General features: G+C 37.2%; 1 pseudogene; it reads left to right on the top strand.

Moving 5' to 3' along the window:
- The first annotated feature begins 2,225 nt into the window (after positions 1 to 2,225).
- Positions 2,226 to 4,955, top strand: LOC107431034 (GPI transamidase component GAA1-like; annotated as a pseudogene).
- The last annotated feature ends 1,834 nt before the right edge of the window (positions 4,956 to 6,789 follow it).

Here is a 6,789-nt window from a genome sequence, read left to right as displayed (position 1 = left end):
TTTTTATACGATGGAGGTAAGGAACGCAGTAGCATTAGGGCCTGATATTCATCATCATATTTAATGTCCATGTTCGCCAGATCCAACAAAATAGTAGAAAAATCATCTATGTGAGTTTTAATAGATGTACCTTCAACCATAGAAATGGTGTATAGACGGTGCTTCGCAATCAGTTTCGTTGTGAGATTCTTTGTGATGTACAAAGATTCCAACTTGTCCCATAAGTCCTTTGTTGTCTTCTGATCAAGGACCTCCCTCAAAACTTCATTGGACAAGCATAGCTGAATGGTGGATAGGGCACGCTCATCAACCTCGGCTTTCTTTTCGGCATCCCATGAAGACGGCATCTGCTCCTTGCCAACCAACGCCTTGTGTAAACCGTTCTGTGTCAAAATCGCCTTCATCTTGACTTGCCACATGGAGAAACTCATGTTGCGCTCAAATTTCTCAATGTCGAACTTTGTTGCCATGATCGAAGAAAAAAAAATTCCCAAATAGATCGACGCGGCTCTGATACCACTTGTTACGGAATTGAGAGAAAAACAAATAGCAACGGAAACAAAGAAAACGAAGAACAAACACACAATTTACGTGGAAACCCTTGACGGGAAAAACCACGGGCAGGGAGAAGCAAATCCAATATCGAAAAGATTGGTACAAAGGTGAGCCAAATTTCGCAATACCCTAAAACCCCCAAAAACGGCTGAACAAAAAATATATATATACATATATATAGTACGGAAGAAACCCTAAAATTGAACAGGTCCATACCTATCGGCCCGAGACCTCCGCTTCCACCACAGAGCCCCAAATTTTTCTCCAAAAATTAGTTTCACCAAATGGGTCGCACCGCGAGCTTTTCGGGTCGGGTCAACAAGAATTCGGGTCACTAACTCTAACAGTCTGCTTTGAGAATGTCAAAAGCTGCAACAAGCATTAATAGAATTGCAAGTAGATCATGTGAAGGAACCCACAAAAAAAAAAAAAAGGAAAAAACAGAGAGAGAGCGACAGAGAAGAAAATGCAAAGATAAAAACACAGAAGAAAGATTATATTAAAAAATCTTCCTCTTGCCCTATTCTAAACAAATTCCATTGCCACAAACAAATTCCAAACATATTATATTAACTTTTTTTTTTTTTTAAAGAACAGAACTGGACCAGAGTGAAAAAAAAAAAAAAAACAAAAAAATTGTATACAGAAAAACACGAAGGGAAGCCTTCCAGCCATTGGAGCCTTTTTTTTTTTTTTTTTTGGTAATACTTTTCTTTTGCCGACAATTTTTTAATTGGTGGTGTGAGCAGCAGCCGTGGCGTTGAGCGGGAAGAGAATTTCTGTAATTATACAGCGTCTTTTCCATAATCAGGTCGAACCTAACCAATATAATGCGGATCACAAAAATGTTAAAATGTTATTGGATTCAAAATCATTAATACAGACAATTCAAATTTAAAATTTTCTCAAACTTAATCAATATAATGCGGACCACATAAATGTTAAAAATTATAGTTATTAAATTCAAAACCATTAACATCAACTGTTCAATTTAAAATTCCCTCATATGAAAAAAATTACCGATATATATATATCAAAGTATAGCTAGGGAAGTTAGTCTTTAAATTTGATACCTTTACTTAAAGCAATAAATCGACAAAATACACATTTTTTACAGAAACGAAAGCTAAATTGCCACCCACGTGTAATATTATTTAATTTCAACGACAGACTCTTTAAATTTTTTATATCTTCAACACAGATTTGTAAATTATTGTAGGAATATCCACCTTCGTTAATTAATTCTATCTTCAGCCAATTTTACTACTATCTACTGACCTTTGGAGCTCTTCCTTTTTAGTTCCCATCAATGTCTTTAATGTTTTTTGGTATCGTTGACTAATTTCTTGCATCCAATTAAATTTCAATTTTCCACAATTTAATAACATATTCAGCATTAAAATATTGGTCCCCTAAACAAGGCCAACATGTTAGAGTAACTCTATAACTCTAGCCACAGTACTCTCCAAAATAGAGTTCCAGACACTATGGGTCAAAAACCAACCTACAGCTATGGGCCGAAACTTGATCACTGTAGAGTTCAGTCCACTATATACCCTCTTCTTTTGGGCCTAATTGAAATTCATCAATAATCACACCATCGATTTTCTTATACCCATAAAAATAGGGGGAATTTAGTCCATTACCCCTTTTGAAAGGAGGTTAACGATATATGCCACCGATTCATGATTTATTTTTGTTTTGCCCTCTTCTTTTTAAATATTCCTAAAGTACCCTTGATATCAAATTTTACTTTTTGCCTGTCATTCTTTCACTTCCTTCGAAGTGCTTTTCTTCTCTTCTCCTTCCTCACCCTTCTCCAAAAAACCCCAGAGCCGGCTCCTATCTTCTCCTTCCTAGAGTCGGCTCTTCTCTTCTCCTTCCTCACACTTCCCCCAAAAAACCCAGAGCCTGCTCCTCTCTCACAGAGCCTCCTCTTCAGGTACTCTTTCTTCTTTATTATTTGTATGTTGTTGGTTTTCTTAATCGACTGAGATCCAATTTTTAATATGGTGCTGGAAATATTCTAATTAGACGTGGGATTTTTCCTTCTCCTTTTTGGGTGCTTTCAGCATTGTTTGCTGCACTGCTGGAGTTTTGCCTCTTTTGCTGCTTCCGGTTCTTGCCAAGAACACTTACATATCCGAAAATGCCCTCATGCCAGGTCAATTTCAATTCCTTGTAAAAACCATAAAATAAAAATCAAAGTGTAGTTAAAGTTTGCTTAACTGTGGTGATTGTTTCGAATTATTTTTAATGTTAACTTGAACAGGTTCTGGGAATCCCATGCTCTCCAGTCAGGATGTATCGGAGGCAAATAAATGGGTGAAGGACGTAATTGCTCTCAATTCCAAATCTCGAGGTGCAGGAATGTATGTGCTTCCTTATTCGGTTTAATTCTGTGAATTCTAATTTAACCGCTTCAATTTTGCATCTTCAGTATGAAACAATGCTAGTTCCTTTTTTTAGAAAATTACTTTAAAATAGTTTTATAGCTCTAGCACTGAATAATCCTCTATACTATGTTAGCAAATTTTCTAAATCTTTATATGATTATTACTGGACATGCATATATATATATATATATATATATATAAGGGTACCCACCTCTAAGATTGTTGAACAATAAGATTGAAGTTAGCTTGGTTTTCTAAGTATCTAGATCAACTTGTCGTAGCCAAGCTCATGTATCTAGGGGATTTGATGTGAGTTAAACTGTGTTTCTCTTTACATGCTTTGGAAATTTGGTTAAACAAATTTAATGTTTCTTTTTAATTCTTTCTCTGTGTTGCTGATGTATATTAAAGGTGTTATTGCTGTAACTTAGTGCATTAGAGATTCTAATACGTTGTTATTCAACTTTCTCAAGACATTTAGAAAAACAGTTGCAGGAAATTATATGCACTTTGCACTATGGGACCTCTCCTATTTCCTGGGATATTTTTTGTGTTCTCTGTTGCAAATGCGTTTTTATTGCTTCCCTTAGCTTGACTTAATAATGTAGATAACCTAGGGAAAGAAGAAATCCTATGCAAGTGTGTTCTTACTTGGTTCTCTCTTAAATCTTTTGATTCAGAGAGAGGTAAAGACTGATAGCACAGTATATGTCAGACTTGGGTGCCGAAGTTAACTATCACAAGTTCTGGCCTCAGGCTGTTCAGTTTTGTCCACTGCATTTTTTTTCTGGTCCAGATTCTGGAAAAACTGAACAGAATATCAGTTGTTCAGTACCAATGTTGGAATAATAAGAGCACCACGTGGTGATGGGAAGGAAGCAATTGTCCTTGTAACACCTTACAATTCATCGAAAATTAATCAGGGCGAGGCTTTGTCTTTGGGCATTGCATACTCGGTATTTTCCTTGCTCACCCGTGTCACTTGGCTGGCCAAGGATCTTATTTGGCTGGGTGCTGATTCCCAGCATGGAGAATATGCAGCAGTTGCTGCATGGCTAAGAGAATATCACACACCACTATTTACCAGATTGCGCACAGCAGATGTGGAAATATGTCTTGAAATCGATAATGTGCATGAAGTGGAAGAGAGCCCAATTGCTGAAAGGAAGATATACGATGAATTTCGACATGCTGGGACTATGGCTGCAGCCTTTGTCATTAAGGTTGTGGATAAAAAGGAACAATCTGAGGACAGCCTTAGCATCTATGCCGAGGCATCAAATGGGTAGATGCCAAACCTTGACCTCATCAATATTGTGAACTATTTAGCTGTACATAGGCAAGGGTTGTGGGCAAAGGTGGACAAGATGTGGTCTGTACTTGACTCCAAATGGCTAAAGATTTTGAGAGAATAATTCTAATCAGCAGGACAAGTGGCTAGATCCTTAAACCCCCAATGGAAATTTGGTATTCCAGCAGCTGATTATGTTGAAATCAGTGACTATCTCAGTTGCCTTCATTGGTTTATGTCTCATGTTAGTCATTAACTTTGCTACAGCAGAAATTTGGGTTTTACTTATTGTCCCAATATGTTTACTGCCTCATCCCTTGAAGCTTGATCTTAGAGTTCCGAGTTTGAGAAACTTTTCAAGAGTATCTCGTAATCTTGTTTTGGGATTTATGGGATTTCCACCAGCAACATTTATGGTTTCCAAAGGTGCATTTGAAGGTTTTAGCAGCATTGATGTGGGTGATTTCTGGAATTGGTTGGAGTCTCTTTGGGCTTGGAACAGTGCTGCTTACCTTTTTATAGGTATGGTTCACCTGCCATGCTGGTTATTATGCATTGTCATTTTATTTCATCATTGTTGACACATCTTAGTCGATTTTTCCGTGTACTATTTGTTGGTTGGACCTGCAAATCAGAGGATCAGTAGCACTATTTTTGTATGTTGATGCTATGTCTTATCTGATTTTCAATCTGAGTATTGGCTAGTACTAGAATGATACGTCTTGAAGCCTGTGGTGGTTTTTTATTTTTATAATCTTTGGAAGTGTTTTATTAGCTTATACTTAAATTCTCCAACAAGTGTGAGGTCGTAAAGTTACTGCGTATCTTTTTCTATGTTATATGGTTACGCAGACACTTTCTATGGAGGGAATAAAAAGAGAAGTTCTATGGATAATTCCAGGTTGAGCCCCATAATGCAAATGTCTAGCTTTTATGTCTCTGTGGATAATTCCAGGTTGAGCCCCATAATGCAAATAAGCCAATCCTCTTGCGGTCCCCAGTGCAATCTTCTGACAAATTGGCCAACTAAGTTTCTTTGTACACCGTCGTAAAAGAATCACCACAATTCCATCCGACAACTTCAATCATATGTGTTCCAACCAATAACATGCTAAATGTAGCATTATTAATGATAAATTCTAACAAAGTAAGCGATCAAACGGCATTAAAAAATGACAACATTTAATTTGTTTTTGCTTCAAAAATTACCAAAGTTTCGTGGGTAATTACCGAAACCCCTATGGCAATCACATTTTACCAATTTTTGGGCCCCAAAAGTCCCCTTACGTGTGTTAAATGAAAAAACATGCAACATATGGATTATAAAATGATCTTAAGGAGAGAAAATCCCAAAATCTCTGAAAAATTTCTCAAATTGGCCAAAAAAATACGATGACTGTAGACCTTCGATAATTCCCGATGAAACCTTCGGTAACTAATATATACTCTCTGGAAAAATTACCGTAGGTGTCATCGGTAATTACCGAAACCCCAGTGGTAATCACATTTTACAAATGTTATGGATCCCACAAGACGTGCTCATGCAAGGAATTTGACATTGATGGATTTCCTTGTGTCCATGCAATTGCAGCATGTAAGCATCGACATATCTCTCCATATTTCCTTTGCTCGGTGCATTACTCAGTTGACTCACTCCGTGATGCATATTCGGAAACCATATATCCACTTGGAGATAAAAGTTAGTGGCATGCTCCAGATGATGTCATAAACCAGGTTGTACTTCCACCTCAAATTGGCAAACAGTCAGGAAGACCGAGAAAGAAGAGGATTCAATCTCAAGGAGAGGAGTGTCATCAATATAGATGCGGGAGGTGCAAACAGGTTGGTCACAACAGCCGATCATGCTCCGCCGCCGTACCTCTTGATAGCATTAACAACCAACAGCACCACTGAAACGAACGCCCATCAATCGCATGATGCTATATTCAGACAATGAGGCCATGTTATGTGGTATGCGTGTGTATGAAATGTAGTCAGGAATGCAATTAGTTGGTCAACCGCGTAACGTGTGTTTTGGCGTAATAGACGTTGGCTTTATGTGTTCTTTTATTGTCAAATTCATCTGTCATATTGTTTTGATAACATATCATTTCGTCTTCAGTTTTTGGTTCAGTTGTTTGTATGTTTCTTACTATTGCATGGATGATATTACTGCCCAATGGTAATGACCAATGCATCATCGGTAATTGACATTTGTACACCGTCGTAAAAGACTCACAACAATTCCATTCGGCAACTTCAATCATGTGTGTTCCAACCAATAACATGCTAAATGTAGCATTATTAATGATAAATTCTGGCAAAGTAAGTGATCAAACGGCATTAAAAAATGAAAACGTTCAATTTGTTTTTGATTCAAATATTACCGAAGGTTTCGTCGGTAATTACCGAAACCCTATGGCAATCACATTTTACCAATTTTTTGGGCCCCACAAGTCCCCTAAGGTGTGTTGAATGCAAAAAAATGAAAAATATGGATTCTAAAATTATCCTAAGGAGAGAAAATCCCAAAATTGCTTAAAAAAT

Source organism: Ziziphus jujuba, chromosome 6, assembly GCF_031755915.1.
Source record: "Ziziphus jujuba cultivar Dongzao chromosome 6, ASM3175591v1".
Taxonomy (NCBI): Eukaryota; Viridiplantae; Streptophyta; class Magnoliopsida; order Rosales; family Rhamnaceae; genus Ziziphus; species Ziziphus jujuba.
The sequence above is the reverse complement of the archived record's forward strand: the minus strand, read 5'-3'. Positions and strand labels throughout refer to the sequence as shown.